Source organism: Cololabis saira, chromosome 20 (genome assembly GCF_033807715.1).
Source record: "Cololabis saira isolate AMF1-May2022 chromosome 20, fColSai1.1, whole genome shotgun sequence".
Lineage (NCBI taxonomy): Eukaryota > Metazoa > Chordata > Actinopteri > Beloniformes > Belonidae > Cololabis > Cololabis saira.
Window position 1 is genome coordinate 3,186,868 of NC_084606.1, and position 23,725 is coordinate 3,210,592.

General features: G+C 43.5%; 1 protein-coding gene across 1 annotated transcript in view; it reads left to right on the forward strand.

The window, feature by feature from the left end:
* The first annotated feature begins 9,976 nt into the window (after nucleotides 1-9,976).
* tec (tec protein tyrosine kinase) overlaps nucleotides 9,977-23,725 on the forward strand; it is a 51,389-nt gene continuing 37,640 nt past the window's right edge. Inside the window, 1 exon segment of the mRNA XM_061710015.1 lies at nucleotides 9,977-10,087. The gene's annotated coding sequence lies outside the window, so the exon portion shown is untranslated.

Consider the following 23,725-nt stretch of genomic DNA (forward strand, 5'->3'; position numbering starts at 1 on the left):
CTTTTCTTTTATCCCTTTTATCCGCGTATGCATCAATCTCATGACATCACTCTGTGATTCTTTGGGGAAAAATGTTTGTTTTTGCATGTTTTGTCACATTTACACATACGGTGGCCGAGACCCGCCATTGCTGAAAATAAAAGTAACGCTGCAAACAGAAACAAATGCCACTGCAGATTAAAGAAACGTTTAGCAAATAAAATAGACGCTGCAAACAAAAAGAAACGCTGCTGCAAATAAAAGAAACGCTGAAAATATAAGGAAACCCTGCTGCATATAAAATAAAAAAACGACGCAAATAAAAAAGCCACAACGGAAGTGAATTACCAGGGACTATTTTTGCCGATGCACCGGTGTTACACATTAAAAATTACACGTAGCGACGTTGAACACTAACCTTTTCACTTATTTTCTCGTTCGTTGTTCTTCTTATTCCTTCTTATTATATATGAACAAGCAATATACTGACATAAATAGTAAAACACGAAACAAAACCTAGGCTGAGCCATGATAATTTTACTGTACAACTGTGAGAAACCTTGGTGTTGTTTTCAATCAAGATTTGTCGTTTAAACCATATATTAATCAGGTTTGTAAAATAGCATTTTTCCATCTCCGTAATATTGCAAAAATTTGGAAAATCCTCTCGCAGAGTGATGCAGAAAAACTAGTTTATGCGTTACATTACATTACTGTAATGTGTTATTAGCAGGATGTCCAAGTAATTTGTTGAATAGGTTCCAGCTGATCCAAAATGCAGCAGCACGAGTGCTGACAGGAATCAGCAGGAGAGACCACGTCTCTCCGCAGTATTTACAAGACCTGATAGTGCCTTATGTTCCTGGCAGAGCTCTCCGTTCTCGGAGTGCAGGTTTACTCGTAGTTCCTAGAGTATCCAAATGTAGATTTGGAGGGCGGGCGTTCTGCTATCAGGCACCATTACTATGGAACCAACTTCCAATCTGGGTTAAGGAGGCTGACACCACCTCCACCTTTAAAACTAAACTTAAAACCTTTCTGTTTAGTAAAGTGACAAGTCTATAGTTAGTGTTTAGTAAACCTCTAGCTGGTGTTGGTAAATCTCTAGGTAGTGTAAACTCTAGTGTGTTAGAGTCAGCTGCAGGGGGGCACCGACATGATCCATCACCTTCATATAGCCTCATACCAATTTTGTTAAAATAAACATGCAGTCATTATGCTCCCTGTTGGCGGTTTTGAGTGGCGTGTGAATTAGACATAGAAATAGCCTTGTATAGATGTGCACCTCTAATATTGGCTGTTATGAACTGCAAAAAACCACAGGAAGTTTCAAGTGTTTGCAATCTGATCCCCTAAGAAAAGAACTGAAACCAGCTGCAGATGGGAATTAGAGAAGTAAAAGTGGAGAAAAGGGAAAAGGTTCAGCAGCTGTTTGACTGGAGGGCGTGTACGTGAACGTCCAGCAACAATGCTGCTCTGTACTGTCTATCAGTCAGCTGTTGATGACTAAACGTGAAAGCACACACACACACACACACACACACACACACACACACACACACACACGTTTCTCTACACTTTGTGGGCCCTGGAACCGGTTTGGTGGGAAAGAGGTACTGTATGAGAGCTTCGCTGAAAGCAGGTAGTTGGAGCTAAATTAGCTTAAATGCAGTCGTGAGTTCTGGTTTCCTCTGTTTCACTGCAAACACGTCCCTTTAAACTGCAGCTTTATTCATTTTTGTTTGTTCCAAAAACGTCCTATTTTACAGAAAAAAATCTAATCTGTGCGTTGACTCGTCACCGGTGTGACGAGTAGATTTCAGTGTACTGCGGCCAATGCAAAGACTCACTGCTTCATCTACCATAAAAATTGAACTGTTTAATACTCAGTCACTCACAAACAAGTCATGCCAGCCTCATACACGACCATATTCTTGACAAGTGTTTAGATTTGATGTGCTACAAAGCCTCTGGCCTTACTGTACACAAACAAACCTACAGAGAACCAAAGGTCCTATGCAAAGTCCCTTAAAGAGGCACGGTCACAGTTTTTCTCAGATGCCATCAGAAATAGCCCAGGGAACTCTAAACAGCTCTTCTCCACTGTAAACCATCTCCTCAAACCACAATCCTTCAGTGCCACAGAAGAACAGTGTGACAATTTCATGATTTTCTTTCAATCAAAACTTGAATCAATTGGCTCTGTCCTCTCTGGTCCTACAACCCAAACTGCTTCTCCAACACCTGTACTGCCTGTCATCTCTCACCCCCTCAACTGCCTTCCTGAGGTCAACTTGGAAGAGGTTCAGGACATCATCAGGAAGATGAAGCCCTCCACATGTCCCCTGGACCCTTTCCCCACGGCCCTGGTAAAAACACACATCTCTGCCCTAGGTCCCCTCATCACCGCTGTTATCAGAATCAGAAATCAGAAATCAGAAAAAGCTTTATTGCCAGGTCAGACATAATCAGACGAGAGAACTTGACTCCGGTTTACACCGAAGGCACCATTAATATGGACGCCATTTTTAGAGAAAGGATGAACACTGGGATGGGGGGGGAGGAGAAAAAAAGTACATCTTCACATTGAATATCATACAATACACAATATCAAGTTGCAAAAAAAAACACCTCGCAGCACACGAAGCACAGACGTCACAAGACTTGCATGTGGGTGATTGGGGGTGGGCAAGTCGGGGGTGGGGGGTGGTCCCGGCAAGTTCATCCAAGTGAGGGCCGCGTAGCTGGCGCTCAAACCCGAACGTCCTTGTCAGGGGGGCTGATAAGAGGGGGAGCCAGGAACGCAATTGGATATGGGGAGAGGGGGGTGTGTGTGTGTCAGTGTGTATGTGAGAGTCTGTAACGCGGTAAGACCGAGGACCTTTCTCCCCGAGAGCAGCCAAGCGTCCTTGATGTTTCGGGCAGCCGTACAGTTCAGGGAGGCAGGATCCTCAGGTGTTTTGGAATAGTCAGGGCTGAAAATTGAAAAAGCCCCATAGAAAACAACATGGTAGGCATTTTTGAGGAAAAGCACTTTCTCTATTGTTTCTGTATGATATTTTTGTGCTGAATCCATTTCTGCCGTATGCTAAGCTGTCAAAGTTATCGTTTAGTCATAATTATTGATTAATTAGCACAACTATTGATTTGTCGTCTAAAGTTAGAAATGGTGATCAGTTTCCTATTTGTCAATAGTAGATATATGATTGTTTGGTATCAATGTAAAGGGGACCTTCTCAGCTTTTATCTGAGCCCATGGTTGTGTTTTTCTGGCATACATAGAGGTCACACGGCCTCCTTAAACCATAAATTACACACATTTCCATACAATTTTTCGCCTAAACTATCTAGTTAATTTTATCTTCTGGGATCAAGAGATATCAACGACCCAAAAGACAACAACCACAATACCCAATGGACTTTGAGGAGTCAGGAAATGTATGATATAACCATACTTTTTCTTTGTGAGAAGTTATTATAAGGCTTGAAATAGCTGTAACCAGCTCAGTCCCATTCACCACCATTCATTCTTTGGACCAGCATTTTGTAAAGACTACCACATTATTAGTAAGCAATATTCAAAGGCCTGAGTGATTTTCATCAATTTAATTCATCACAAATTTCACTGAACAATCACATTTTTGCCCTCCTTGAACCGCCACCTTACTGTGGAGGAGGGGTTTGTGTGCCCGAGTGATCTTAGGAGCTATGTTGTCGGGGGCACTTATGCCCCTGGTAGGGTCTCCCATGGCAAACGGGTCCTAGGTGACGGGCCAGACTAAGAGCGGTTCACGCCAATCATGGAGGAGAAAGAACAAAGGACCGTAACGTCGCCCGGATCGGCGTCACCGGGGCCCGCCTGGTGGCCGGGTCTTTGCCCGTGGGACCCGGCCGGGCTCAGCCCGAAACGGCGACGTGGGCCCGCCTTCCTGTAGGCCCAGCACCCGCAGGAAGGACCGTGATGAGCTGGTGCCATGTGGACTGGGTAGCAGTCGTGGCGGGGTGCCTCGACGACCCAATCCCTGGACCAAAACCCTTGCAGTGGGGACATGGAACTTTCACCTCGCTGGGGGGGAAGGAGCCGGAGCTTGTGCGTGAGGTTGAGAGATACCGGCTAGAGATAGTCGGGCTCACCTCCACACATAGCTTGGGCTCTGGAACCCAGCTCCTTGAAAGGGGCTGAACCCTCCACTACTCTGGAGTTGCCCAGGGTGAGAGGCGGCGGGTTGGTGTGGGCTTGGTTATAGCCCCTCAGCTCAGTCGCCATGTGTTGGAATTTTCCCCGGTGAACGAGAGCGTCGCTTCCCTGCGCCTTCGGGTCAGGAAAAGGTCTCTCACTGTTGTTTGTGCCTACGGGCCGAACAGCTAGTGCGGAGTACCCGGCCTTCTTGGGCTCCCTGGGAGGATTACTGGATAGTGCTCCAACTGGGGACTCCATTGTTCTACTGGGGGACTTCAACGCTCACGTGGGCAATGACAGTGATACCTGGAGAGGCGTGATTGGGAGGAACGGCCTCCCCGATCTGAACCCGAGCGGTGTTTTGTTGTTGGACTTCTGTGCTAGTCACGGTTTGTCCATAACAAACACCATGTTCAAGCATAAGGGTGTCCATCAGTGCACGTGGCACCAGGACACCCTAGGCCGGAGGTCAATGATCGACTTTGTTGTCGTTTCATCTGACCTTCGGCCGCATGTCTTGGACACTCGGGTGAAGAGAGGGGCTGAGCTTTCAACCGATCACCACCTGGTGGTGAGTTGGATGCGCTGGCGGAGGAGGAGGTTGGACAGACCGGGCAGACCCAAACGGATTGTGAGGGTCTGTTGGGAACGTCTGGCTGAGCCCCCTGTCAGGGACATCTTTAACTCCCACCTCCGAGAGAACTTCTCTCGGATCCCGGGGGAGGCGGGGGACATCGAGTCCGAGTGGACCATGTTCTCTGCCTCCATTGTCGACGCGACGGCTCGAAGTTGTGGACGCAAGGTCTCCGGTGCCTGTCGTGGCAGCAATCCTAGAACCCGGTGGTGGACACCGGAAGTACAGGATGCAGTCAGACTGAAGAAGGAGTCCTACCGAGCTATGTTGGCCTGTGGGACTCCTGACGCAGTAGATAGGTACCGGCAGGCCAAGCGAGCCGCGGCTCGGGCAGTCTTGGAGGCAAAAACTCGGCTCTGGGAGGAGTTCGGGGAGGCCATGGAGGAAGACTTTCGGTCGGCCTCGAGGAAATTCTGGAGGACCGTTCGGCGCCTCAGAAGGGGGAAGTGGTACTCTGCCGGCACCGTTTATGGTGCGGGTGGGGAGCGGTTGACCTCGACTGGGGACATTGTCGGACGGTGGAAGGAATACTTCGAGAGAGTGTGGACTCGGGGACGTGCTCATCCATCACCCAAGCCGAGGTCACTGAGGTGGTTCATAAGCTCCTCAGTGGCACCGGGGGTGGATGAGATTCGCCCTGAGTACCTCAAGTCTCTGGATGTCGTAGGGCTGTCTTGGTTGACACGCCTCTGCGACATTGCATGGAGGAAGGGGACAATACCGCTGGAGTGGCAAACCGGGGTGGTGGTCCCTCTCTTTAAAAAGGGGGACCGGAGAATGTGATCCAACTATAGGGGGATCACACTTCTCAGCCTCCCCGGGAAAGTCTACGCCAGGGTACTGGAGAGGAGAATACGGCCGATAGTTGAACCTTGGATTCAGGAGGAACAATGCGGTTTTCGTCCCGGTCGCGGAACACTGGACCAACTCTATACCCTCCGCAGGGTGCTCGAGGGTTCATGGGAATTTGCCCAACCAGTCTACATGTGTTTTGTGGATCTGGAGAAGGCATTTGACCGTGTCCCTCGTGCCATTCTGTGGGGGCTCAGTGAATATGGAGTCCGGGGCCCTCTACTAAGGGCTGTCCGGTCTCTATATTATCGGAGCAGGAGTTTGGTTCGCATTGCCGGCAGTAGAACAGACTTGTTCCCGGTGCATGTTGGACTCCGGCAGGGCTGCCCTTTGTCACCGGTCCTGTTCATAATTTTTATGGACAGGATTTCTAGGCGCAGCCAGGGGCCGGAGGGGTTCCGGTTTGGGAACCTCAGGATTTCATCTTTGCTTTTTGTGGATGACGTTGTCCTGTTGGCTTCATCGGACCGGGACCTCCAGCATGTGCTGGGGCGGTTTGCGGCCGAGTGCGACGCGGCGGGGATGAGAATCAGCACCTCCAAAACCGAGGCCATGGTTCTCCATCAGGAAAGGGTGGCGTGCCTTCTCCAGGTGGGTGGAGAAGTCCTGCCTCAGGTGGAGGAGTTCAAGTATCTCGGGGTCTTGTTCACGAGTGAGGGAACGATGGAGCGTGAGATTGACAGACGGATGGGTGCAGCGTCCGCAGTTATGCGGTCGATGTACCGGACCGTCGTGGTGAAGAGGGAGCTGAGTCGAAAGGCAAAGCTCTCGATTTACCAGTCAATCTACGCACCTACCCTAACCTATGGTCATGAACTTTGGGTAGTGACCGAAAGGACAAGATCGCGGATACAAGCGGCTGAGATGCGTTTGCTCCGCAGGGCGGCTGGACGCTCCCTTAGAGGAGTCAGCTGAGGTGGCTTGGGCATCTGTACCTCCTGGACGCCTCCCTAGGGAGGTGTTCCAGGCATGTCCCTCCATGAGGAGACCCTGGGGAAGACCCAGGACACGCTGGAGAGACTATGTATCTCGGCTAGCCTGGGAACGCCTCGGACTCCCCCCGGAAGAGCTGGAGGAAGTGTCTGGGGTGAAGGAAATCTGGGCATCCCTGCTGACTTTGCTGCCCCCGCAACCCGGGAACAGATAAGCGGAAGAAGATGAGTGAGTGATGAGCTATCACATTTTTGTCTTCAGTGCTTTAGGCCTACATATTCATGCAAAAGTCACTTGACTTTTGGCACTGACAAGTTGCAGTGCATGTCCCATCTCCCATCCCATATTTTCAGGGGGCGGGAGTACCGAGTACTGCAAATGGGCCTGCCGCCAGACCAAGCTCTGGAAGTGAATGCGCTGAATATGAAAGCTCAAAGCATCTCTGGTGGGCGGTAGTCTCTCTATTGTCAGACCCTTGACAAACATGCCCAAACGGACATCATTGATGTTCTCACTGACTGAACCCTTTAACTTTAACTTTAATCCAGGAAATTGGTTGATATTTTTTTTAAATAACTTGGTTAACTTAAACACATGATTCATCTTTTCAAAATTATTGTTACTGTTACTCACCCTTAATAGAGGAGATGAACACCACCACATATATTTGCACTGGCAACATCCATGTTAGCTAGTTGTCTCGCTAACTCGTTGTTGTGGCAACTCGCCACCTGCTGCTTGACTGCGGTATTTCAGCAGCCTAACTGCCCACAAATTCCAGCACACAATCACCCACAAGATAGAAAAAATATGGTGATATTATACATTTTCTGAAACTGTATGTGAAAGTGAGTATTGCTGTACTTGTTTTGTATGTCTCTGGTATTCCTAGGTGTCACAGAGTTAATAAAAATAAAAATAACATAGGCGAAAATGGTGAAAAAATTTACATTATCTGGGGTTTCTTGAGCTCTATTGACCTCCAAGTATGTCAGAAAAGTTCAACTTTAGGTTTGAATGACAGCTATAAATGTCTCCTTTAAAATGATACCAAACACAGTATTATTGGAACTTAGGAATTGCTTGATCTATGAGCCTAAACCAGGATAGGCAACAGCGTTTACAGTCCAATTTACCATATGGGGTTGCCATCTTGAATGTGGGAATATAGAAAACCAGGGGTCTAATTTTTTTGGCATACGGTGGATTCTGGTTTGGGACACATTGATCTTTCAAAAAATGCTGTATGCCATCTTTTCCTCAAAAATGCCCACAGGGTTACATGATTCTGAAGTTACAGCCCAGTCTAGAAAGGGGGAGGGTCAGGTTGGGTGCAGAGCGTCATGTTTACATTCCTCCCGGGAGATTATAACGGAGAGGCTTGCCAGCCGCTCCTTCAAGGCCAAAATCTAATCAACAATTTGCAGGCAGCTCAGTAATTTTCCGTCTGCTTTTTCTTCTGGATCCTCAATAAACTCCGATCAGACGAATTTGTGATCAGTCCCCGCCAAGCCGGGTGCCCAGCTTCTCCAAGGTTTTCTCCATCTTGTTGTAGAGCTCTCTATAAACCTCTCCTTCCAAGCTGGCCATGTCCCTTCTGCCTTAAAAAATGCCATTATAAGACCTCTGCTCAAAAAACGCGCTGCTCACTGGCACAGAGCTGGGTGGACCAAACCATTTTTAAGAAGGGAAGGGGCAAAGGGAATTATCAAAGTTATTTAAATTAGAGAATATTGTGTGACTTGTGGCTCTGTTTGAATTTGGATTCATTAGTATGAGTATATATTGTGTATTATGTATGCATAATCATTTTTAAATAGGTTACTGGGGGGGCCATGTGTGGGCTCTTGTGGGCTTTGGGCTCTTATAATTGTCACCACCTTTCCCCCGTATACGACGGCGCCGCTTCCTCCCTCTGCTCTTCTCACACTAACCGCCTTCATGTTCCCAGAATCAGACTTTGCACCCATGGGTGACGGGGCTTTTAGTGTCGCTTCCCTCCCTGACAACCTGAGGGCACCACAAACTACGGACATTTTAAAAGAGGACTAAAAACATTTCTTTTTAGCAAAGCATTTCATCACTAAACAATGATGTTGTTGTTTTTCCCTAGTTGCTGTTTTTAATTGTTTTCATTGTTGTCATATTGAAACAGGAAGATATAGAGGTGAACCTGAAGAAAATAGAATATGTCAGTACTGTGAATTAAATGTGGTGGAGAGTGAAATTCATTTTCTTTTATATTGTCCTTTACATCATGATTTACGTCACGTTTTGTTTGAAAGAATTTATAATCCTGATTTAGATCTGTAGTATGGAGGAAGGCGTTTTAATTGAATATCTTTTTGAAAATATTTTTGTTTTTTCTGAATTTTTATTTAAAGCCTGGGATAGAAGGAGAAAGGTAACTTATATGGGATAAAATCCTCAATTTGTGTGTGTTTCTCTGTGACATGGACTGCATATTATTATTGTATGGATTGGTTCAATAGTCTGTAAGGGTTGGTATTGGCTGTTGTGGAGTGAGTTATGATATGATCTAATTATGGACTTGCGTATGGGGGGGGCTGTGTGCGTGTGGGTCGGTATTTATGTGGGTGTATTCTTTTTGTATTTTTTTGTATTTTTTTGTTCATTTTCTAGTGTGGGATATTTTATTTTATTTTGTTTTAATTTTAATTTTATTTATTATTATTATTTGTTGCTGCTTATTATCATTATTATTATTTGTAGCTGGGAGTAGGTGATTCACACACCGGAATGTTATATTTTTAATATTAATTTTTAATAGTAATTAATGTGTCTGTGTAATCCCATGAGGGATGGGTCATTTAAATGTCTGGACACGAAAATAAAATAATTCATTCATTCATTCATTCATTGTTTTATCCTTTTTTTTACCTATCTCTTGACTTTTTATCCCCTTTATCTCTTTTTTTAAACTTTGTTTATTAAGATTTTCAGTTTAAAAAAAAAAGATTATGGTCAATATCTATAGGTAGAGGCAGAACATGCATGAACTACAATATAAAACATGGTATGTACAATAAAGTAAGTGACACCCTCAGCAAAATGTAAAGTCAGCGATATCTTATCTCTTATATCTGGTAGCTTGATTTTATTTCTGCTTCCTTTTGAATTATCAAACAGTAGCACTTTGAGATTCGCAGTAATGTAAAGTGCATTATAAATAAAATCTATTATTATTATTATAAATAAATGATGTATTTTCCCCTTGGAGCTGATTTGACTGAAATGATGTCAGGCAGTGTGTGTGTGTGTGTGTGTGTGTGTGTGTGTGTGTGTGTGTGTGTGTGTGTGTGTGTGTGTGTGTGTGTGTGTGTGTGTGTGTGTGTGTGTGTGTGTGTGTGTGTGTGTGTGTGTGTGCAGTGGGCAGGACGAGGAAGTGCTAGAATAAACGCGTGTGTTTCATTTCCTGAAACTCCTCTCTGGTTTTCGGGGACAGCAGCGCAGGTGAAGCTGGAGAACTCGCGGGATGAAGCCGCCAGGTAAGAAAACCCTCTCGGGGACTTTAGTCTCACTGATTTCAGGAAGTTTGTGTTAAATGATCTGCTGCGCAACAACTGTCGGCGTGGAGGAAACACGCACCGGCACTGTGACGTCACCCGCGGGCAGAGCTGGGTAGAGTAGCCAAAAATAGTACTCAAGTAAAAGTACTGTTACTTCAGAATAATATGACTCAAGTAGAAGTAAAAAGTAGTCATCCAAATAATTACTTGAGTAAAAGTAAAAAAGTACTTGGTGAAAAAACTACTCAAGTACTGAGTAACTGTTGAGTAACGTCTGATTTATTTTTTTAACACAACCATTCAAACAGACAAAAGTACAAAATAATCATCTTCAGGTAAATTAAATCAATAAAATAATAAAATAAATTAAAATTAATAAAAAATAAAAAATAGCTTAAATTAAAATATCTTAAAGTAAATTCAAATACTTTAATAAATAATAAAACTAAATAAAATAATAACAGAATAAAAAAATAAATTAAGCACAAGTAGCACAAAATTTCAAGCCTTTGTACTTTTCTTTTTTAACCAGTAACAAGAACAAGCATGAACTCATAGAAACTCTGTGTGTGTTTGAGTCTGTGTAAATGTGACAAAACATGCAAAAACAAACATTTTTCCCAAAGAATCACCCAGTGATGTCATGAGATTGACGCGTACGTGGATAAAAGGGATAAAAGAAAAGTAACAGCTCAACGTAGCCTAATGTAGCGGAGTAAGAGGAACAGTTTCTTCTACACAAATCTACTCAAGTAAAAGTAAAAAGTATAGTGATTCAAAACTACTCCTAAAAGTACAAAATCTTCCAAAACTTACTCAAGTAAATGTAATGGAGTAAATGTAACTCGTTATTACCCAGCTCTGCCCACGGGTTTTCTGAGCAGTGAAGGCTCTTTCTCTGTAATATTCCAAGGTTGAATCCTGATCACATATATGTTGGTAATATTCGTCCTTTATTAAGTGATAAAGCTACGAATCATTGCATTAGATACAGGACTGTCTCAGAAAATTAGAATATTGTGATTTTCTGTAATGCAATTACAAAAACAAAAATGTCATACATTCTGGATTCATTACAAATCAACTGAAATATTGCAAGCCTTTTATTATTTTAATATTGCTGATCATGGTTTACAGCTTAAGAAAACTCAAATATCCTATCTCAAAAAATTACAATATTCTGTGAATCTTAATCTTAAACTGTAAGCCATAATCAGCAATATTAAAATAATAAAAGGCTTGCAATATTTCAGTTGATTTGTAATGAATCCAGAATGTATGACATTTTTGTTTTTTTAATTGCATTACAGAAAATAAATAGGACAGTCCTGTATATTATACAGAGAGATATTGTTTCTAAACCTGGAGCAGTTTTCTATTGGAATAATTTATATAATGAGATAAATTGGAAAAACACATGGGTCTTGTCAAGAAAATGTATTATTACAAAAAAAGTAAGAGAGGTTACTTTTAAAATACTTCATAGATGCTATCCAGTCAAGACCAATCGTATTAAATATAAGATACACATTGACACACTCTGTTCTTTTTGTGGTAATGTGGATGAAACAATATCTCACTTATTCTGGAATTGCACATATACTATGTTATACACAACATAACATAACATAACATAACATGTGTATTTTCTGAATATGTGGGAGTGATGTTTGGGTTACAGTTTGTTGCACTTTATCCATTCATTTTTTTTTATTGCTTTAATGTTTTTATACTGTGCTTTTTATATTTATTTATTCCTCTTATTTTGATTGCTTCCGTTGCACTTTGGTGGGAACATCCTAACCAATCTCATTGTAACCCGAGCACAATGATAAAAAAGTCTATGCTATTCTATTCTACTCATGTTCTCTGGATTGACCTGAATAATTTTATAAATGCTAAAGTTGATTCTTCCTTAAGTTGAGGTTTCAACATGTACTATTTGGTGTATCAAAAAATGATATGACAAGCCTGGAAAAGTATATTTAACCAACCTTCTCTTAATTATTGCTAAATATCATATTCACTGTACTAAATTTGCTAGCCAACGTCCAAAAAATTGTTCTCAAAGCTATATTAATATCGTATTCAGACAGTCCTAAACAAAGCATAAACCCCAAAGTGGTTAAAACGAGAAGCCTACGTGAAAAATACATTTCCTGATCTTTTGTTTTTATTCATTTTTCCTCCTTAAACCTCAAGCCTTCTATTTTATTTTGATACAGTATATAATGTACTGTCCTTAATTTGTAACTGCATTTAATCCTGAAGTTTTGTACCTTTTCTTTAAATATCTGTACAGTGCTATGCCAAATAAACCTGGAAATAGACCAATGCTAGACATTTTGCCATAACAGTTGGAACGGGCCTGAATGCAGTCGTTTCCACTACTTTAAAAAAAATAGTTACGAAGATGGGCCCTCTTTTACGCATCGTAGTAGAAGCTCAGAGATATCCCTGAAGGAGTTGGGGGGGGGGGAGTATTCTGACTGATGAGCACATGGTGTGTTGGCTGCAAACTCTTGTGGTAACGTGGAAGGAAACTCCCATTTCTGGGTTGCAGAGATGCTCCTGCACAGTCTCAGGTTCAGGATCCTCTGTCATTACCAACTGTGGTTCCTCCTCTTCCAGAGTCCCTCTTCTATATTCCCTCCTCTACAGTCCCTCCTCTTCCACAGCCCCCCCTTTTTTACAGTCCCTCCCCTTTCAAGTCCCTCTCCTTTAAAGTCCCTCTTCTACAGTACCTCCTCTTTTACAGACCCTCCTCTACAGTCCCTCCTTTTTTCTACAGTCCTTCCTCTTCCACAGTCCCTCCTCTTCTACAGTCCCTCCTCTTTTACAGTCCCATGTCTTTTACAGTCCCTCCTCTTCTACAGTCCCTCCTCTTCCACAGTCCCTCTTCTTTTAAAGTCCCTCCTCTTCCACAGTCCCTCCCCTTTAAAGTCCCTCTTTTACAGTTCCTCCACTTCTACGGTCCCTCCTCTTCTACATTCCCTTCTCTACAGTCCCTCCTCTTCCATGGTCCCTCCTCTACAGTCCCTCCTCTTCTACAGTCTTCTTTTAAAGTCCCTCTTCTACGGTCCTTCCTCTTCCACGGTCCCTCCTCTACAGTCCCTCCTTTTTTTCTACAGTCCCTCCTTTTTTCTACAGTCTCTCCTCTTCCACAGTCCCTCCTCTTTTACAGTCCCTCGTCTTTTACAGTCCCTCCTCTACAGTCCCTCATTTTTTTTACAGTCCCTCCTTTTTTCCACAGTCCCTCCTTTATTTACAGTCCCCTCTCTTTTACAGTCTCTCCTCTTTTACAGTCCCTCTTCTACAGTCCCTCTTCTTTTAAAGTCCCTCCTTTACAGTCCCTCCTCTTCCACAGTCCCTCCTCTTTTACAGTCTCTCCTCTTTTACAATCCCTCCTCTACAGTCCTTACTTTTTTCTACAGTCCCTCTCCTTTAAAGTTCCTCTTTTACAGTCCCTCATCTTTTACAGTCCCTCCTCTTCTACAGTCCCTCCTCTTCTGCAGTCCCTCATCTTCTACAGTCCCTCTTCTTTTAAAGTCCCTCCTCTACAGTCCCTCCTCTTCCACAGTCCCTCCTCTTCCACAGTCCCTCCTCTTTTACAGTCCCTCCTTTTTTCTACAGTCCCTCTTTTACAGTCTCTACTCTTTTACAATCCCTCCTCTACAGTCCTTACTTTTTTCTACAACCCCTCTCCTTTAAAGTCCCTCTTCTACAGTCCCTCCTCTTTTGCAGTCCCTCCCCTTTAAAGTCCCTCTTTTACAGTCCCTCCTCTACAGTCCCTCCTCTTCCACAGTCCCTCCTCTTCTACAGTCCCTTTTCCACAGTCCCTCCCCTTTTACAGTCCCTCCTCTACAGTCCCTCCTCTTCCACAGTCCCTCCTCTTCCACAGTCCCTCCCCTTTAAAGTCCCCCCCTTTTACAGTCCCTCGTCTTTTACAGACCCTCCTCTACAGACCCTCCTCTTTTAAAGTCCCTCCTCTTTTACAGTCCATCCTCTTTTAAAGTCCCTCCTCTTCCACAGTCCCTCCTCTACAGTCCCTCCTTTTTTCTACAGTCCCTCCTCTTCTACAGTCCATCTTCTTTTACAGTCCCTCCTCTACAGTCCCTCCTCTTTTAAAGTCCCTCCTCTTTTACAGTCCATCCTCTTTTAAAGTCCCTCCTCTACAGTCCCTCCTCTTTTACAGTCCCTCCTCTTTTACAGTCCATCCTCTTTTAAAGTCCCTCCTCTACACTCCTTCCCCTTTAAGGTCCCTCCTCTTTTACAGTCCCTCCCCTTCTACAGTTGCCCTTCTGAGATGCCCAGCAGCCGTGCCTCTACCTGCAGGTTTAACCAAGCGCTTGCATCCGGTAGCGTACACCATCAACGGCGTTGTGATCAGTTCTCACCTCGGTTCTAAGTGAGCAGTATGATTAATACCAGACGTTTCCACATGGGGGCAGATTTTCGAGCTGCCGGATTGGTATTAGCAAATGCTTCTATTACAAATGTTGCATCGTAAATGAAGGATAAGTCATTTAAGAACGTGGTCTGACCAAGTCTGCCAGAAGGGAAAGAGCAGAAAAGGACCGAGAAAGGTGGACCAATCACAGCACTTTATCTTCCACCATATTTACCAGAAACTTCAGCTTCCATTTGACTTCTCCCTTCATTTTAGTGCCTCCCTTTAAGGTATAGTCTTTGATTTTGGAGAGCTAGCAAGATTTGAAAGTGGCACCTCCTCTAAGCCCCGCCCCCTCCTCCCCCTCCCGTCAGCACTCCGTCCAAAGCCACGCCCCCACAAACTTTGGGGAACGCGCATTTGCAGGAGTCGAGTTTTCCAGGACATTTTGGACAGCAGATTTTCACAAAACTACCCCATGTCTCATCCACCTGTAAGCGAGGCCGGTTTTAGGGGGGGACAGGGGTGGGCTGTTCCCACCCAAACGTGCGTCCTGCCCACCCAATCAAAGTTATGGGGATCCTTTATTTTTTTATAATTTTGTTTTTCATAAATATAAAAAAATATCACAGACCGTAAAAAAAATTTCTGTAGATATAATGTTTCTGATTGGGTCGGCACTGCGCATCATTTTTAGACACAACAATGAACGCATACCGCAAAAGTTGTGTCTCGGCGGAGGGACCCGACGTCCCAGCAAAATGAGAACAACACAGAAGTGTTCAGAACAGCAGACAGCCACGCCCGCCGATAGGGGGGGACAAACGGGTCTGCTGTCCCGAGCCCAGGGTAGGGGGGGGCCCAGAACTGAAAAAAAAAAAATATATATATATTTTTTTTTTATTTATTTATTTTTTTTCTCATTAAATTATGGAATCATTTTTCAAAATGCTTCAAAATATGCCTATTTGTGGAAAAAAATATGTAGTATTTGAGTTACATAAAAGCTTGTTATTTGTTTTTCTTCCTAATTGTCCTTGTGGTCAAGAACCCCCAACACAAAAATGGTTTGGCCGCTGATCAAAATTTGATGTTATCATTTAATTCAACCATTAGAATGGTCAAAATATCCGGTCAGCACAAGTCCGGTGCTCAGAAAAGAAGAGAAAAGAGAAGAAGAGAAGAAGAAACTAGAGGCGTCATAGATTCTCTACACAAATATTTTTTAAAGGGTGGTGACGGTGAAGCTGGAATTAATAAAGTCAGCGTAGAGCAAGGTAAGAAACAGCACAGCCAACGTTTACCAACCTTGTAACTTAACCTAACTGGCTAGCTCTAATGTTAACGTCCATTAGCTTGTATAAAAACCTGAAGAGCAGAAGGAGAGATAGAGGGAGAAGGAGAGATCCGGGCGCAGGGGAGGCCCATCTTAGATTATTTTGTCCGGGGCCCGGCAGGACTGTCAGCTGGCCTGGACAGAGCACACACTGAAGGCTGATTTATGGTTCCGCGTTACACCAACGCAGAATGGTGCGCGTCGCTGCGTACGATACGCCGTAGGCTACGGCTTAGCCCTACGGCGTAGCCGTAGCAACAGAGCCTGCACGGCAGCGCAGCGCACCGCCAGCTGCACCGGCGCTCTCCGCCCTCGCCGGGATGGAGTCGTATGGGGTCCATATGGGGTCCAGTCTGGGGGTCCGTGGGGCAGACCCCCAGTAGCGGACAACCTGTGCCGCAGAATCGCACTTTGGCTTTCTTTTTTTAGCCTTTTTAGCAGGTCGAGCCGTTACATCCGACGTGACCGCCCGACCGCGAGCCGGCGGTGAAGCCGGGAGCAGCGGCGGCACTGGGACAGTCTGAGCCAAGGAAGACCCGTGGGAAGTGGAGACGGGGGCTGGAAGCAGAGAGACGAGTGGGACGGAGGGGGGCGTGGGCGGGACTTAAAATGAAGGCATCTGATTGGTTCTTTCCCCCCTGCCAAGCCTCTGGTCCTCTGACCAATTCGTGCCACTCGGTGCGCAAAAAACAGATTGGTCAGAGTTTTTACAGGATTAAAGCTGTCAGAGAGGTCGGACATTTGTCTTTCCTTTTTCTGAACACATTATTCACTGGCTACTCTCAGGATGGAAGGACCATTTCACCCAGTATAACAATAAATGTTTTTGAATACGATCACAGACTATACCTTTAAGAACCAGAGTCTGTAGGAATTACTTCATAAATCAGGGGTCACCAATCCTGGTCCTCGAGGGCCGGTGTCCTGCATGTTTTAGATGTTTCCCTGCTTTAACACACCTGATTCTAATTAATCATCGTCATCAGCTTGTCATCCAGGGCTGCACATTTCTGTTAATGACACAGTCACTTGTATCATGGTGCAATGAAGCAGCGAAACATCTAAAACCTGCAGGGACACCGGCCCTCGAGGACCAGGGTTGGTGACCCCTGTCATAAATGATAAAAAAGGGTGTTCCTTTTTCACATTGCTGGATTTATGAACCTGGATTTATGATTGTGTCATTGAGAAATGTACTTTTACAACCAGTACAAGTACTTTAACCTCATGCACACTCACCTCGTCGCCATGGTTGCCAGGTCTGTGTATCTGACCTAATTCTGACATATGTGGGTAGTTTTGATCTTCTTGTGTGAGTCGTTACAACTCTGTTAATGCTGTGAACTCGAGGTTGTGAAGGTGACACACGAACACGTCACGTAGCCGTTGTTTAGCAGTCGTTATAATCAAATAATAAATGCTGCCTCTTATCAACGAGGCTTATCGGCGCTGAAGGCAGTAACTTTGATGTATGATATCTGCATTTCCTTGTCATGTTGCTTTTTGCATCTACTCTTTTCGATACGACTCCATGCATTTTTGTTGTAAAGTGTCAAAATAATGTAAAATCTTCTTGAAAGTCTGAAGTTCACATATAAACGAAGTTGACTTCGATATCTGATTGGAAAAATAAAAACACAAACCATTTTGCAGAAGTTTGAAGTGGTGTATTGAGGTGACTGGGTTTATTCTAAAACCAGGGAAGGTTCAGGGTGGAGGACGTAGTGAGATTGAGTGGTTAAAGCGATGCCAGAGAGGTTTTAACAGTAGTTTGAGTGTTTTTACAGAGTATTGTCCGTCTCTCCCAGCCAGGTCGTCCCACACGGTGCCTGCTTTACCTCTTTACGACTCCGTCACGTTTCAACAACCATGAAACTAGTTTGTAACGGCCTTTTCCACCAAAACTGTTGCAATGATATTCAGAGCTGCTGCCAAAACATTTACAAACAGCATGAATGCAGGAAAACCAGCGGCACAATGGCAGATTATATTTAGCCAAACCCATTTTACAATTCAAACAAGGTTATTATATTATTATATTATATTGTAGTATTATTGTAAAGTAATGATAATGTAATACTATACATAATAATTACTTATATTATTACTAGGGGTGGGCAAAAATATCGATATGGCAATATATCGCGATACTTTTCCAGCTGATTCAATATCGATTTTTTTTTTTTTTTTTTTTTTTAATCCCCGATTTTTTTCCCATTATATCCCCCAGTGCTCCTACCTAAGTGACAGTCCTGGGCATTGCCACTCTCTACCAACCCCGGGAGGGCCCTGCACTGAGCTCAGGTTTTATTTCACGTTTTATTTCATTTTATGATTTATTTTTTATATAACACAATTGCCTGTCCTTAAAAAATGAAAAATAATGGACAGAGGTTTATTTATTTATGGATTTATATCTATACTGACTGATCACTGTGCCTGTCCTTGGTTTTAGTACCCATCTTTCTTGTGTTTATTATCATTTGCCACATAATTAAAGCAACCTCATACTAAATTTAATGTTAATTTCATATTATGTAAATAATATGAAAAACATATACAAATATGTTGTAACTTTAGCTTGTATAGTTATAATAAAACATTGTTTTGACTCAGTTTGTCCCATGAATTGTCACTATAATCTGATGAACGTGCAACTCAGATTTTAAGATTCATAAAGCTTTTTACAGTTTTCAGCAAACTTTATATATCGCAAAATTTGGATATCGCAATATCGTATCGTATCGTGACTCAGGTATCGTGATGTGTATTGTATCGTGAGGTCCTTGGCAATACCCACCCCAAACTATTACATACATACATAGTAGCACAACTAAATGCTGGGCATTCGTTTTGTTTTCTTTTTGTTTGCTTTGAATTGTTTTGTTTTTGACGATATTTATCTACATATCATTGAGTATTATGTCACTATAGTGAACAGTTATTAAAGTAGGGGTGTTTGGTTATGTGTGTTTTATAAGTAAGCTTATTGAAACTGTTATATGTAAGAATGTATGTCAGACTCAGGGGTAGGACTGGATAAGTGTTTACTTCAATCCTACTCTGTTTGGAACATGTTGGTGGATCCGGGAGGTCTGACCAAGTGCTGTCTTCCGTCTACAAACATATATATTTGTACTTTATTCTTTTACTTTTTTGTATTCTTTTTTTTTAACATGCATGTTCGAAGCAGGGCCGGATTTAGCAAGGCCCATTAAGGTGGGCAGACTGAAATGTAGGGTGGGCGACAAAAAAACTTTGGGGGGTCAAACCCCCGAAATGCATAGAAAACTATGCTATCATCAGGGCTTGGGACCGGCAAAAATAGGACACTAGCTTGTGCCCTGTTGAGGCTGCATTTATTTTATGTTTTTGCTTTTTTATTTAGCTTTTTTTTTTTTATCAATCAATCGTACCCTACGGCGTAGGCTCTGCGTGGATTTAAAAGGTCCAGGCTGGCGGCTCCAGAGCCTGCACGGCACCGCAGCCACCGCCACCCGCACTGGCGCTCTCCGCCCTCGCCGGGATGGAGAGAGGCGTCTCGGAGGCTTTTGCTTATAGGCTTAAAGAAACGATGCGTGTCGGCGAATCGGCGATGTCGCTCTCTTTCTTGATACCAGCAGAGTAGTCAGACGGGAGCACCGAGGCAGTGATTATAAACTTTATTTTCTTTTAGACAAAAAAACGCTGAAACGTATTTTCTCATTTTCTGTGTTTGAGCATGTAGAACTCCTGATTCGTGGACCTGTTGCTGGAGGCGTTAAGGTTATGTTTGGGGTTTTCCACGCGGCTCATTCTCCCTCAAGCCTGAATTATGGTTCTGCGTTAAATTGTTGCAGAGGCTACGGCGTAGGTTACGCGGTGACGCGCAACGTACGGTGCTTGTCGCCGTAGGCTCTGCGTCGATTTAACGCAGAACCCTAAATCAGCCTTTAGTGTGTGCTCTGCGTGCCGGGTCCCTCCACCAAGACACAACTTTTGCGGTATGCGTTCATTTTTGTCTCTAAAAATGATGGGCAGTGCCGACCCAATCAGAAACGGTCCAGATATTTTGTGATATTTTTATATATATATAAAAAAATAAAATTATAAAAAAATAAAGGATCCCCATAACCTTTGATTGGGTGGGCAGGATGCACGTTTGGGTGGACACAGCCCAACCCTGCCCCGCCCTAAAACCGGCCTTGGTTCGAAATTAAAAAAAAAAAGCTCATTCACGCAGAGCGTTCAATGTGTTTCTTTCTCCATCTTCGCCTCCCGTCAAGGTGATTAACAGCTCCTGTCCAGTTGGACGGATGATGCTTCGGAAATGGCTTTATTGTACTTTAAAACGAATCAAATGTTTTCATGCTGGCCATGTGAATAAGGGACGTACTTAGAAAACGTGAACATCGGAGTGGGCCCTCTGCCCAGTGCAGCGTTCAGACATGACAACTTTCTGAACTTCTAGTGAACGGATTTAGGAGGCGGCTTCTATTTCTGACGTAGTTCTTCTGTGTGGGAAGAACTTCCTGTCTGAGGCCAGACCAACGATACAGACCTGATTCTAGGAATGTATTTTCTTTTGCTTTCAGTTAACGGGCCTGAAATCTTTCTCTTTGTCTGTGAACGTCTTCATTTTTTTCTTTTTTTCTTGTGAGTCTCAGGCACGTCTCTCCTCAAAGCCCCTAAATGTACTCCTTCCTCTGACTCAGTGGCACCGGCTGTCATTTCAATTGAATTGAATTGAATTGAATTGAATTGAATTGAATTGAATTGAATTGAATTGAATTAAATTGAAATTTTTATTTCGAGCATGAAACAGTAGTGAATAAAAAACTAAACAATAATAAATAAATGTAAATAAGAAAACAAAATAAACAAAAATATAAATACAAACATGCATCCATCATAATTAACATAGTAAAAACCTTTTAAATCCTATCCCCTAAACTCTATTTCATTATATTACAAATGAATTTAATTTCTGTACATAAAACAAAAGATATATTGTAACCCACCTGGGTTTCAGAACTTAATGTTGTGGAACGGTGCAGTTCCATGGCCGACCAGAGGGTGGCGCGTCCGCTATGAGTAAACGGTCAGCCTGTGTTCCCTCTCTTTTCGGCAGAAGTCATTGCCAAGAGCACACAGCTACAAACTGAGAACTCCCGGTAACGAATCAACACTCCTCACACCAGAAATTCACCATAATTCGCCTGGTACACACTGTTAACAAGTTATTTGTTCGCCAGGGTGTTACATTGTGTGAGGATTCAGCTGGAATGGAGAGCCTCTGTTAGCAGGCCTTAGCTCCGGTAAGAAATGCTAATGCTAATGCGCCATCTTGGCTATCAGGAATGTGACTGTTACTCTTGATTCATGAATAAAAACCAATTGGAGCTGTGATACTGTCGCCAAGAGTACGAGAGACTACACAGACACAGATACATATCATTTTAGTGGTGATAAATGAGTGTAAAAAGATCGCTAATTACGTTAGCACCAAGCTAATTCCGCTAGCCGCGAGCTAATTGTGCACCGTCATGCTAAGGTACACTTAGGGTGCGTCCCAATACTCCCCCTCGCCCTCGTTTTCTTCACTAACCCTAACTTTTGCGCGTTCCCGTGAAGGTAGTGGTGTCCCAATTCCTCTTTTCACCTAGGGGGAGGGGGCATAACGAGGGCTAGGGGCTGAGAATAGCCCCTTCAAATCGAGGGATTTCAGATGCTGACTTGGCGAGCGAGGGGGTATGAAAATTTCCCAGAATGCTTTTCGTCGTCATTTGCGGACTGAATCCAAAAAAAAAACATGGAGGACATTTCTTGTTTTTTTGGGAATAAAATCAATATTTTGAGTTAGTTTCTGCATAAAAATGCGTTTTGATTACATTTCTCGGCGCAAACCAATATTTTACTTTCATAATATTCACTCAGTGAATGTACATAATCCCTTTTTTGTCCGTTGTTCGCTAAGATCGCGCCGGAATATGGTTACGTAACATACGTAAGCGACGCCGTAGGTTACGTAAACTACGCCATAGGCTGCGTCTATTTAACGCGGACCTAAACTTCGGAGCCGGCAGACAGAAATCTCTAAATTTCGGAGCAAATTTCTTAACAGGCGTAGCTACAACTGTTAGATTTCATCTATTAAACCAACATCTTCCTAAATGATTTATTTCAGCCAGCGTAATTCTCAACAGAGCTGCGTCCCAGGAGAGAGTTTCTCTCCCGGGGCTGACGCAGCAGCCTGACCCGGCGGCTACGTCTCTTCTCGGGCTGTGAGCTGAGGCTGCTCCCCGGGGGCGGCGGCTTTTCTCATCTCCGAAAACATCGGGTCAAATTTCTTAACAGGCGTTATTTGGATAAAATGAGCCCAGGTTAAGGTTCTTAAGGTTACCTTTATGCCTGAAAAAATATTAAAACTTAATAAAGTGGCATATTAACAGCGCTACAGCTGAAATTAAAACAGCTTTTGGCTCTCTGCTTCCTGATCAGGGTAGGGATGAAAACGAGGGGGAGTAGGAGAAATGGGACAGGCACCTGGGCCAAGTGCCCTAAAATCTCCCCCTTCTTTTTTAGGGGTTAGGGAAGAAAAGAAGGGCGAGTGGAGAAAAGTAGGGGGAGTATTGAGATTGGGCCTAACACTCAAAATCTACCCGGGTAGTTCGAACACAGACATCAAAGAACACACACTCATACACAAGAAGACCTTTGCTTCTTTCCCTAAAGGAGCAGTACGCATTGGACATTGAACTCTTTATTTTGAAGGAACCTCTATTTTATTTTATTTATTTTTATGGGCCCATTTATTGTGCATTTGTGCACACTAGGAAGCCGGCTTAGGTAGGCAGGGTTTGTAAACTCATCTTTATTATTTTGTGAACGATACATTGAATTCAAACCATTCCGTTGTGTGTGTGTGGTAATTCTGCTGACACAGGTTTCCAGGCTCTTCAGTCGTTCCTAGACCTTACTGATACTGGTTCAATAAATATCATCTATATACTTACCTTTGGTAACCGTTACAATATATATACAGGACTTTCTCAGAAAATTTGAATATTGTGATGAAGTCCTTTATTTTCTGTAATGCAAAAATGTCATACATTCTGGATTCATTACAAATCAATTGAAATATTGCAAGCCTTTTATTATTTTGATATTGCTGATCAGGGCTTACAGCTTAAGAAAACTCAAATATCCTATCTCAAAAAATTTGAATATTCTGGGAATCTTGATCTTAAACTGTAAACCATAATCAGCATTATAATAGGGCTTGGTCGCCAAGTTGCAGTTTGGGACGCGACGGCCATGTTGGCAGCCCCGTGTAGTAGCACCAAGTGAACAGACGGGACGCAAAAACATTTTTTTAAATGCCGGAAAGGAACTGGAATTTACCGGAATACCTTAAACAAGCAAACCAGGGAGCGGTATATGGAGAAAATAATGATTATTAAAAGGTTTGGATCCATATGAAATCCCTACTAAAGAGTGGAGCTCCGACGAGGATTTACTGCCGCAGTTCTGCACAACTGACGTCTTCGGCTACCGTGTTTGCGGTGTGAGCGCCTACACTTCGGAGCGGTTCCGTTGTTATAAGTCGTTCGATAAGTCGAGTTTCATGTGCAGTTCATAAATGGATGGGTGCACTGGTTACCATGGTTTACAGAATAAGGGAAAGTAACAATTACAAGCAAGACCCAACGAAGAGGGAGCACATCTGTACACAGTGCTCAGTGGTCCGAAGAGCAGCTAAGGTAGATTCCAACGTGGCGGCTCCGCCAAGTGATGACGTCAGGACGACCATACCCTATAGCAGGGGTCGGCAACCCAAAATGTTTTAGATCCATATTGGACCAGAAACACAAAAAACTAATATGTCTGTAGCCGCAAAAAATTAAAAGTC